At 40.6% G+C, this 12,651-nt stretch overlaps 1 pseudogene; it reads right to left on the bottom strand.

Moving 5' to 3' along the window:
• LOC104656848 overlaps nucleotides 1-2,893 on the bottom strand; it is a 180,008-nt pseudogene extending 177,115 nt beyond the window's left edge.
• Nucleotides 2,894-12,651: the final 9,758 nt, after the last annotated feature.

Consider the following 12,651-nt stretch of genomic DNA (forward strand, 5'->3'; position numbering starts at 1 on the left):
TTGAGTTCCTTACGTTCTGTAAATAATCACCCATTATAAGACGTATGGTGATCCAATAATTTCTCCCGTCCTGTAGGATGTCTCCTCCCTCTGTTTAGTTTCCTGTGTTCTTGTGAAGCACTTTGGTTTGATATAACCCCATTCTCTATTTTTCATATTTTTTCCTGTGCTTTTGCAGTCACTTTGAGAACATCATTACCCACACCATTGTCTTGGAGCTTCGTCCTCCTCCTTTTTTGTATTTCTCATAGAGACAGAGTTTTGCCGTGTTGGGCAGCCTGGTCTTGAACTCCTGACTTCAGGTGATCCACCCACCTTGGCCTCCCAAAGTGCTGCAATTACACGAGTGAGACACTGCTCCTGGCGAAAATAATCTAATTTTAAAATCCTTTACGTACATATCAAAGTTCTTCTTCACCTAGTTTATAGAACAGACTTGATTTTGCATCAACCATTCTTGCTTCTTTGGGAATAGGTCGTGAGAAGCAAAAGAAGTGGCTTAGTTCTGTGCCCCTGTTGTTTTTATTTAGCTCATTTCTCTTCTTTTCCCATAGTGCTATGCTATTTTGGTAAGTAAAACCTTGCAGTATATTTTGAAGTTAAGTAGTTTGATGACTACAGCTTTGTGCGTTTTACTGGTTTGCTCTGGATCTTCAGGATAATCTTCGATTTCACAGAAATTGTAGGATTTTCATATTGTATTTGTATGAGGAATGGGTCGTTGATATTTTCACAGGGTTTGCATAGAATCTGTAGATCACTTAGGTAGTATTGTTGTGAATGTCATTTAATCCTTGTGACTGCAGGCACAGGTTCAGGGACAAGAGACACTGGTGTTCACATCAATACTTAAGTGGGACTTAATGCCCAACCAGATTCCCTCCCTGGACACACACAGAAGGTCCCCTGACACTTGGCCATCTCTTCAATTTCCTCCCCACTGTGAGCCCAGTATGGTCATCCAGATTCCCTGTGCAGTGGCCTGTATTGCTGGGCATGCCATGTATGAGTGATGACGGCAGATGGGAGAGAGCATGTTGAGAAAGCCTGGGGTCATCACAAAGTATGTGATGGGCCTGGGAGAGCTATTGTGGGAGCACATAAACGTAGACAGGCCTGGGATGGACATCTGCATAGAGGATGAGAGGGCCCTATTTGAAACCAAACTCACCCTTAGGTTGTAGCAGACCTCAGGGCAGAGAAGGGAGCCAGCAAGGGATGATGAAGCAGCTATCTATTGAGACTTGCTTCTCTCCCACTGAACTTAGCCACTTATGCCTCTTAGGCAGCTTAAGGTTCCATAATCCTGAATTGTTGATGTTACAGTTCCCTGGTGAACCTTTCTCCCTCAGCCCATGGATGGCCTGGGTTTGCTTACGGCAGTCTCTTCTCTGAGCTTTGTGTTCTCTGTGTGTGTCCCAGCTTCAGCACCCACAGGGCTCTCAACCCCCAAACCTGGCCTCCTCTCTGTTCCCGCTGTAACTCCCTCAGGTAGTACTATATGGAATTAAGCTACAGGTCCAGGCATACCCTTCCACATACTGTCTCCTCTACCATGCCAGGAGGCACTCCTTTCCAAGGATGCCAAGACGATATTCCTTAATGTTCACTTCAATGTAGAAGTAAATGTGACAAGAGGAAAACTTCATCCTGCTACCGGTACCTGGAATGGCTGAGTTCCTCCACCTAACTGACTAAGAAGGAGAACACAGAGAGAATCAAAGTGACCATTTCATCTAGACGGGCTGAGGTGGCCTGCTAGCTGGGGTGAAGCATGTTTTCTTCTTCTCAGCTGTCCTGCCGAGACACCCCTTGGTGTACATCAACCTAAGTCAGAAACCCGACCTATTCCTCAGGCCTGGTCTCCACGGCCTGACGTGTAATTCTTCATGCTTTATGATCCAAGGCAACTTATGGATGTGAACCTTTGGTTTTGGGGGTGAACCTGCTGGAAACAGGCATGGGGAGTGGGGATGGTTTAATGGCTGGCATGGGCATGCAGACTCTTCTTCCTCCAGTGACTTTCCAAAAGAAAAGTGCCCTTCAGAATTCTGCTATGCACGAAGAGTCCTTGGCCCCCTTATCCTCCCTTGTTAGTGATGATCTTTTCTCCCCATCCCTACCACATGTTCTGACAGCACCTACAGGCAAGCTGCCCTCACATCTATAGGAGCATGGCCTTGGATTCCCTCCTGTCCTCCATCCCCTGTGTTCTGACTAACCCCCTGTGCCTCTGGGCTGGCCATGCGCCACCCCTCCTTGGGATGCCTATCACCCACCCCCAGCTACCAGTCGTCCCTAAAGGGCGGCTGCAAGGCTAAGGCTCATTCCCCAAAGCAGGGTATGCCCTGGGGTTTGGGGTGTTCACGGAGCCCAGCTCCAAGAGAAGGATGTTTAGAGAGTCCATTGCTGGTTGGAGCCAGGGCCAGACGGTGCCCTCTGATCCTTTTCTGCCACTTGGTGTTGGCCTCCTCCCTGGCCACCACCTGGACCAACACCATTAGGTTGTCCACCACTAGCACCGCCTCCTGCCACAAGACTGCCTCCTCCCCCAAGGTCGCCCCCTCCCACTGCTCTCCTAAGTCCCTCTTCTGCCTCATGGCTGACCACAGGAGGAAGCTCCAGAGCTCCCACAGATCAGGGCCTACTCTTCCCATCCCACACAACCTTGACAGCTGACCACTGGGGGCTGCTCCCTGAAGACCCATGGGCCTCCCCTGCTGACAATCCTGTGCTACACCTATGTGGACCCAGTGTTGTTGGGAAGCCCTGCAGGGCCTACAGCCCACTGCACTCCCCTTGGGGCCCTGGGCCACTACAGGGTTACCTGTGTAGAGGAGTCTAGGAGCAAAAGGCCGAAGTCCTGGTCTTGTAGAACCCTGACAGCAGGCATCGTGGCTGCAGCTATACTTGTGGGAGCCTCTGAGTCTCCAAGGCAGTGCACAACAGCCTCCACACAGGCCATCAATGAGCATCCCTGGCTGCTGGCCTCCAGTGTGCCCACGGCACTGGACTAGAAGGCCTTAGGAATGCTCCTGGGAATATAGCATCCTCAGGGAGGAAGCATGGTAGTGGGAGACTGTATTTGCCTAGACCTGAGAGAGTCGGTGGAAGGGGATCTGTTCTGGCACTTCTGGCGTCCTTGGCCAGAAAAGTCCGGATGTGGGATCTTACCGCAGTAGGGCAACTGTCATCCTGAAGCCATCCTCACTGTTTGTCCTACTCAAAAGCATCTTTATTTTCTGTTTCTCTGCTCAGGTTGGTCTCTAGTCAAAAACACAAAGACAGCGAGGTTTCTGGATGTTGTCTGTAAACAGAGATGGGTTTTCTATATGTTGGTGGTGAATTATGGGAAGAGACAGTAGGGAAAGAAATTGCTAGTGTTATTAAGAAATGCGTTTTTGTAAACTCATTGTCTGTTTCTTGAGGATTCTTCCCTTTACCGTCGGCCATGTCTGACCGGTGGGTAAGTTGTGGGACAGAGAGCTAGGGCGCCGTTGTTTTCATGTTCACTTTTTATTATATCGGTTTTCCTTTGTGAATGTGGCCATAATTTAAATATACAGGCAATATACTTAACCACTGTGATTAAAAACTTGTCCTTTTAGTCAGCACATGTCAAATTTCCGATTTGCTTGGCAGGAATTCTCAAATTTGGATGTAAATTGCATTACTTTAGTGTAGGCAGAACTCTGGGGCCATAAATAATCAAACTTTAAATTTGTCTCTGTAAAGCCTTGAATTATCTCCCTCCTTTTATGACAATATTTGAAACATGTTTCCTGTATCTCTGGTATCGTAAATAATTTAAACGGAATAAGTGAGTGTAATCGAGATAAATGGCAATAGTCTAAAACAGAAACAAAATAATCTCGTGCTTAAGTTATTTTTAAAATCTGGCATGCTGATTTACTCTTGTAATCCTGGCATTCTGGGAGGTGATGGTGTGAGGATGGCTTGAGATCAGGAGTTGGAGACCAGCCTGTGTAAAATAATGAGTTCCTTTTATCTGTTGCCATTTTGGCACCAACGACTTGTTTAATGGAAGATGATTTCTCCCCAGACAAGGGGTGGGTCTGGGGGAAGGCTGTAAGTTGGACACACTGGGGAAGATGGTGGGCGTCAGGACCCCAATGGGCAGGGGGTGTGGCAGGGCTTCGGGTCAGAGCAATGTGACGGGGGCAGGGACTGGGCAGCAGATCTGTGAGGAGGACAGGGCGTGTCAGGGGAAGGATAGGTAGGATGGTTTCTGGATGAAGCTGTTTCACCTTAGCTCATCCTCATACATTACATTTTCATAAGAAGATGCCACCTACATATTTTGCGTGTGCAGTTCACAGTAGGTTTTCTGTGAGAATCCAATACCTCTGCTCATCCCACGGGAGGCAGGGCTGAGGCAGTGTAAGTGGTTCACAATCTGTTCTGCATCCGGGTTGCTAACAGGCCAGAGCCAGGTACCCGTTGGAGGCCAGTGTTTGGAAATCCCTTATCTCTTGTATATTTCAAATCACTAAAAGTTTGTAAAATATTTAAAATATTCTCCCCCAAGAAAGCAAGTACTTTAATTAGGCGAATTCAATCATTTATCAAAACATCAGACATGGCATAGTGTTTCACCCTTGAAATCCCATCAATTTCATAGCCTCGTGCCCACAGATCACTTGAGCCCAGGAGCTTAAAACCAGCTTTGGCAACATGGGGAAACCTGTGTCTATTAAAACACACACACACACACACACACACACAGACACACACACGCCCAGCTAAGGTAGCAAGCGTCTGTACTCCCAGCTACTTGGGAAGCTGAGATGTGGCATGATCACTTGAGACTGGGTAGAGGACACTTCAGTGAGCAGTGCACTTTGGCTAAGGGAAATTGAAGTCTCTAGGAAAAAAAAAAAAAAATGAAAACGAACAAAGAAAATCACATTGTACCTCCTAAATGTATAGTTTTCAAATTAAAAGTATTTAAATGGGGGCTTCCTGAGTATTGCAACTTTAAAAAATCACAATAGCTTTTGTTATCTAAGTTTTACAAACAAGTTTTTGTGAGGTATGCAGTGAAATGCAGCATTTGTCCATGAAGACAGTGCCGCTTTTGCTCTGTATGTTACACGTTTTTCATATTTCAAGTAAGAAATACTGAAAAGGTGCCAGCCTCTGTAAGCGTATTTCACTTGAGTTTTCAACACAGTATGTAATAAAATTTTATCTTTTTGGCTTCCTTGTTGTTATCTAAATGAAGATAATTTTTTACAATTTACAGCAAAATGTTAGAAGGGAATCAGCCTGGCGAGCTGTTCATTTGTGGTCTAAGTAGAGAAACCAATGAAAAGAAGCTTAAGGTAATATTTGGGAAACATGGTCCCTTGTCGGAAGGTAACTCTTGACACCAACATATGTTTTCATATATTTTGTGTATACTTTTTACCCAAGGAAACATATACTCAATATATTTGCTTGAGTACATAAATTCAAAGTGATTTTTTTTTTGTTTTTGTTTTTAAACTGCTGTTTTGAAGTTTCCATTTGATATTCGAAAAATTTCCATGGCCTGCAGGTGACATTTCAGTGGTAAGGGTCACCTACTATTGTGAAAGGAAAATGAGCAAAAGTAAATTATTTGTGCAGCTAGCGAACAAAATGAAATAAAATAGGCAGATTATGTGGGTGACCTAGTACTAGGAATCACAGTAACTGAGTGAAATGCAATTTTTTTATTTCATGTAACTCTTAGGTATTTAATACTATGGTGAGTCTGTTATAGAAATGTAAAGTGTTTTCATATATTTTAGTTGCTTGGAAGAAAGGTCGAATAAACAAGTGCAGAGGCTTCACATTTATTACTTTAGAGAACCCTGCAGATGCTAAGAATGCTGCCACAGAAATGAATGGAAAGGTAAGGGTCCCTAGTGAATAATATCCTACTCTGTTTTTCAATTAGCAGTATTACTAGGTCTTTGTAGTATTACTAAACATTTGAAGATAGCAGAATGCCATTTGAACCAACATGCTTAAGCCATCTTCTTCTTTTTGCCATATAAATGCAAGTGTAAATGCAAGAACTATTATTTTAAATATCTGCTTCAGTCTCTTTTTCCGATTGCATTTCCCCAACACATTTTCTAGAAGCCCTGTTATTTGAGCTATTGGCTATTCTGCCACCATGCTCGCGACCACTGGAATAGAAATCACCACAGTTCCTTGAGTAACTCTCCTGACTTCTGTCATATATATCTTGTGTATTGTTATAATAATGGTGACTGCTTCCACCGAAAGTCATTCGAGGACCTAGTGTAGGTGCTGCACCATGAGAGGTCCCTGCAGTGTTGATAAAATAACAGAACTTATGTTGAACTACGTTTAAACATTTTTACTGGTATCACTAAACCATGAGTCAGTTAAGGCACTATTCAGCAATGTCTGCTTTCCTCTGCCTCTGTTGACAGGATATGAATTGTGACTGGCATGAACCAGTAGTAGAGATGGGGTTTCACTGGTTTCGATCTCCTGACCTCGTGATCCACCCACATCGGCTTCCCGAAGTCCTGGGATTACAGGTGTGAGTTTCCACACCCAGCCAGTACAATCCTCTCGCAAGATGGAAAAGTTCTCTGAGTCCCCACCTGACCCAGAAGTCCAGCTGGCTTCACCTCAAAATCAATCCTAAAATACTGAGTTACAGGCATTATATCTAAACAGATAGTTTTCAAATGGCACGAACCCAGGAGGCAGAACTTGCAGTGAGCTGAGATTGCGCCACTGCACTCCAGCTTGGGTGACAGAGCGAGACTCTGTCTCTGAAAACAACAACAACAAAGCAAACAAACAAGCAATACTGGGATGCAAGGCCAAAGTAAATGCTGAAATGACTGAAAGTGAGCTATTTTACCTGAATGCTTAACTTTAAGATTGAGAAACATATTAGAATTGACACATACATGGACATATTTATTGATTGATAGCTTTTATTGTAGTTTTCATCTCACTAGGTGAATTTCAAATTTTGTGAAGAAATACTTGACCTTCTAATTGCACATAGAAGAAGTAATTACAGTGAGGGAAACATTCCATTTAATGCTTTGTTAGCTACAGAATTCCTCTTAATTTTTCTTAAAGGTCCTGACAGTATTCTTTGATGGGAAGCTTCTTAATCTAATGAATCGTTCCATATCCTGGGTCCTTTTGTATTTGACCCCTGGTGTTCCATGACAAAAATTGCATACTCGGGTTCTTTGTCAGGTTGGAATCTTGCTCTCACCAGGTCAGACTGCATTGGTGAGATGAAGGCTCACTACAGCCTCAAATTTCTGAGCTCATGCAGTTCTACTCTTTCAGCCTCCTGAGTTGCCATGACAAGTGGCATGCACCACAACACCTATCCAGTTCTTCTTTCCACATTTTTGTAGAAACAGGACCTCACTACATGTAACTAATGTCATAGTTGACATTAACGCCCCGGGCTCAAGCAGTCCGCCTGCCTCAGCCTTCCACACTGGATAGCAATGTGAGCCACTGTGCCTGGCCACCCAGTTTCTGTGACCTTGGTAATGCTTATGGGCAAGGCATTCTTACTGGTTATGTGATGATACTACAAGAAGATTTAGGAGAAAAGCAGTCACTGGACTTAAATACTATTTATAAGAAAAGTAAGACTTGAAATGTAGACAGGAAGGAGTCCAATATTTTTCAGTTAAGTGGATATCACAGAAATGCAGTGTTGTGAAATAAAGGGAGCTGTATATTTATCATTAAGATTGTGCAGGGATGTTTAAACCTTAACACAAGTTCTTTAGTGCCGGAGTTGAAATTATTTGAGGAGAGAATTTAGAACTAAGCCACATGAGGTGAGCAGTAAGATTGAATAGAACTAATAATCTTGAGAAGGAGAAGCGTAAGAATTCATACTGGACAGAAGAAAGCAAGACAAAAAGTCACAGTTTTCAGCAAAGAAGTTGAAGCACAACAAGTTAAAATTCTTACCAAGGCCTGCATCATGATATGGAGGAAATGGAAACCTTCCATTTTCAATTTTCCGTTTCATATTAGAGGATTGGTGAAGTTAGATAGAAATTGACTTCACAATACATGAGCTAGCAGATTTCCACTAAAAGATTAGCCAGTGAACACATCACAGGTGAAAAGACTGACCTGTAAGAAATAGCACTTGAAGAGTATATTAAAGGAAAAAACTATTCTATTTTGAATGAGGCACAATAATGTAATGACTTCTTTACCAGTATTTTTTATTCCATATAAAATAAATCTTAGCTGTCATTAGAAAAGCTTGAGTAGCATATTTCAATTTGTCCTCATTTAAAATAGAACCAAATACTTAGAGGTAAAGGAGAACTTTTATGTATAAATTTCACATTCGGTAGTTCACAGGTTACAGTGCTTGTGTGTGTGAGATGGACTGAACAAGATGGATAAATTTAGTTTATTTAGGTGAGATAGGATGATACATGTAAACTTTAAAATCAGTGTAAATTTTGATAGTTTTACATGTTTTCCCTGTGTCATTGATAGTCATCAATAATTCACATGAAAAGGAAAATAATAACTCAGTAGTTACTAACAGTTAAGAATGCACTTTTACCTGAGAATTAATGTTTAGCTTCAGCTGTGTTTAAGAAGAACTGGGCTTGCAGGAGCCAAGAGATTATACAAAGCTGTAAGCTATAATGAAGGTGTCATGAATGTCTGGTAAGTCAGGGGAAGAGAAAGAGCGTCGTGGGAGAAATAATTTCTGAAGTTATTTTAGAGAAGAAATGATAGTTTTTCAAATTCTCTGTACTTTACATAATATGTAATCATGTTAAATTAAAGGTCGCATGTCACGTGGAAGAGAGAGCTACGCAGGTCCTTTACGTAGAGAGCCATTCTCTCCCTGCAGAAACGACAGTATGTCACCAAGAGATGATACTTACGCAGCTAAGGATAGGTAAAGGAAAATTGAAAAAATAGTTGATTTTTGTTGTGGTGATGAAATTCACATAACAAAGTTAAACATTTGGGGGTTAACAACTAAGTGGCATTTAATACATTCTGTGTTGTGCAACAATGACCTCTATTTGGTAAAAAACATTTTTGATCACTCCAAACTACAATTCCACTACCAGTTAAGCTATCCTTTTCATTTTCCCCCTTCCCACAGCCATTAGGAAACACCAATCTGTGTTCTGTTTATGAACTTACCTGTTTTTGGTATTTCCTCATAATTGGCTCAAACTGTACATTCTGTCTGTCTCTTTTCCTTCTGCCGGATACTCTGAAGGTTTATTTACATCATAGCACTTCACTCCTTACACAAGCTGTTAACCCATTATTTTGTTTGGGTTGTTTCCACCGCAGTATCTCTAGGCACAAATATTAGTTGGAGTACACTTACTCAATTCTGAGTATATATGTGTGGAGTTGCTTGATCGTATGATAATTATGTTTGTTTTCTTGAGGACCCACCACGTCTCCATAGTAGCTGCATCATTTTCCATTCCAACAAGCACTGTTTCACAGTTCCAGTTTACCTACGTCTTCTCAAAGACTCTGTATTTCTAGCTTTTTACAATTCATAGGCATTCTACTATGTGTGAAGGATGATATCACATTTTGGTTTACAAATGCATTTTCCGAATCCCTAATTATGAGCATCAGTTCCATGTGCTTTTTGGATATTTGCATATGTTGTATTTGGAGAAATGTCTGTTTAGATGTCTGGCCCTTTACTTATTTATTTATTTTTTAGTTGTAAACAGGTTATGTTTTGGATACTGGAAGTTGATCATTTAAAATTTGTTGCTTTAACTAATGCAAGCAGAAATTGTCGAAGTTCCTGAGACACTGGGGATTATACTCCACCGTATTAAGAGTATGCATGGCATGATTACGATGTTTCTCACTTTGGTGAACATTCCTCTAGAGGATACAGGTACTGTAACATATTCTGATGTTGTCCAATATATATCTTAAATTGTTCATTTCGACACTAACAAAGTTTTTATTTTTTTTAAATATAGTGATCATTCAGGACATCCCCATGGAAGTTCTTACAGAGATGCATATCAGAGTTACAGTAAGAGTCCAGATATGGATTTGTAAATTATAGAATTACATTTAATAGACCAGATCATTGTTTTAATAAAATTTTAAGGAAAATTACAAAGGAAAAAAATAACATGTTTAAATATTTGGAAAAGTTAACAGTATAAAGCATAGGAATCTATATGAAAATGAGAACTTCAATTGAGTTACAGAAAATGTGACTCAACCTTTATTTTAGAATAAACTTTCTTAAGCATCAAAATACTACTCTTATACTTCTTTTAAATAAAACATTTTGACTATTGCAGTCCCAATTCATATCCTGTCAACAGAGGCAGAGGAAAGCAGACATTTCTGAATAGTGCTTTAACTGATTTATGGTTTAGTGATACCAGTAAAAATGTTTAAATGTAGTTCAACGTAAGTTCTATTATTTTATCAACACTGCAGGGACCTGTCATGGTGCAGCACCTGCACCAGGTCCTCGAATGACTTTTGATGGAAGCAGTCACCATCACATTGTTATTAAAAAGTTTCAATATGCCTCTAACCAATAGCACAGTGCCATTTATGGTGGAGAATTTCCTCTCAGCCTCTACCAAAGTACAACATGGGATATTAGCCATTACTATTCTCAATCTAAGACAATAAAAGAAGCTACCCATCAGAGTCTAATGAAGTCTCTGTGTGAACTAGGGGATAGTGGTACATCAGGGAATGAAAACACAAAACGAATAACAAATTGTTATTATAACAATACACAAGATATATATGACAGAAGTCGGGAGAGTAACTCAAGGAGCTGTGGTGATTTCTATTCCAGTGGTCGTGAGCATGGTGGCAGAAAGGAACGAACGTGTCCACCTTCAGTGGATAGGGTGCGCCATGATCCTCGTGAAACATATAGTAGCTCAAATAACGGGGCTTCTAGAAAATGTGTTGGGGAAATCCAGTTGGAAAAAGGAGACTGAAGCAGATATTTAAAATAATAGTTCTTGCATATTAAACCTTGCTTGCATATTGACAATAAAAATGTTGTTTCTGCATTATTACCTGAGTACCACCACAAGAAATAAGTTAGTTTTGTGTGGAGAAGTAGATACTAACTTCCTCCATGAATTTTTTGAGGTATTCAGATGAAAAGGAATTTTTTCAAAGTAATTTCATAATCTTTAATGCTATTTGAAAACTATCTGTTTAGGTGTAGTGTCTGTAGTACAATTATCAGAATACATTTATACACGGAATGCAAAATGCCTGATTTTGTTGCTACATGTGCTCAAAAGCAAATTCAATAGGAGAGTAAATTGTGTTGCTTGTAGAAAATTGCCTTTGTTGCTTTGCACATAAGTAGATACAAAAGTAGGCATATGTGAAGTCTCCCTTGGAAGCTGCACAAGTTTCCTAATTAGGCTGTATTAAAAAAAAAATACCAGTCTCAGCTGGGAAATGTGGTTCACTTGTCATCTTGCAAGGTGGCTCCCTTGCAAGGTGGCGACCTTCACTTCTAGGGACCAAGCTGGTCGAATCAAGAAGTCAGGTTTCAGAAGTCTTCAGAAAGACTACAAAACTGTCTGCCTCACCCTAAAACGTGTAACCTTTAGAGGAATAGTAAAGGTCAAAGGAAACAATTAGATATGGTTGATACTGGAGTTTGAGACATCCACAACATTCTTCTTGAAGCATTCTGTGACTGAAGCAGGACAATGGTAATGAAAACACATTTTGCACCAAAATAAAAAGTGAACCACCTAAGTTTCTTAAGAACATAGCTTAATGAAATAAAATGGTCCTAGTTTACACAGTGAAAAATGAGTGTTTAGTTTTGGGAGGTACATTAATATTGTCTTCAAATATTTGGCAATGGATGCTCTAAGCAATGTTTTCGCAATATATTTTTACAAATAGGAATAATCTAGGAGGGTTGAGAATTTATCAGTTTTTTTTTTTAAGATAGTCTAGCTTTAGCACCTAAGCCATGGTGCAGTGACTGGATCTTGACTCACTGCAACCTCTACCCTCTGGGTTCAAGCTAGTCTCCTTTCTCAGCATCCTGAGTAACTGGCATTAAAGGTGTGTGCCACCACAGCTTGCTAAAATTTTGTATTTTTAGTGCAGACAATATTTCACTGTGTTGGCCAGGCTTCTCTAAAAATCCTGATCCACCCTCTTCTGCCTCTCAAAGTGCTCAGATTACAAGCATGAGCCATCACGCTGAGCCTATCAGATATCATTGAAGATATGAATAGGAATGCTTTAAACATTATGCTTTTTGGAAAGTTTAGTGTATAAAACAACAGCATAAAATTTCTTATGGGGGATGGCTTAAAGATTTAATAAATTATCTGATGATAAAAATATAAAGAATAGGAACCAAATAAGTAAACCAATTAACTTTCCTTGAACATAAGACTTACAGAAATGGAATATATGAAGTTCCATTTTTTGTAGTCCATAATTCTTACAATTAATGGAGTAATCTGCAAGGAGGAAGCATTTTCATGAGAATATGTTAACAAGATCATCAGTGTTTAAAGGGAAAAGCTGCAAATAATTTTAAAGGAGAAGTTACCAACTTTGATTTTCAAGTAAGTTATTTATGTTATGAAG

The sequence above is a fragment of the Rhinopithecus roxellana genome, chromosome 22, assembly GCF_007565055.1.
Source record: "Rhinopithecus roxellana isolate Shanxi Qingling chromosome 22, ASM756505v1, whole genome shotgun sequence".
Classification (NCBI taxonomy): Eukaryota; Metazoa; Chordata; class Mammalia; order Primates; family Cercopithecidae; genus Rhinopithecus; species Rhinopithecus roxellana.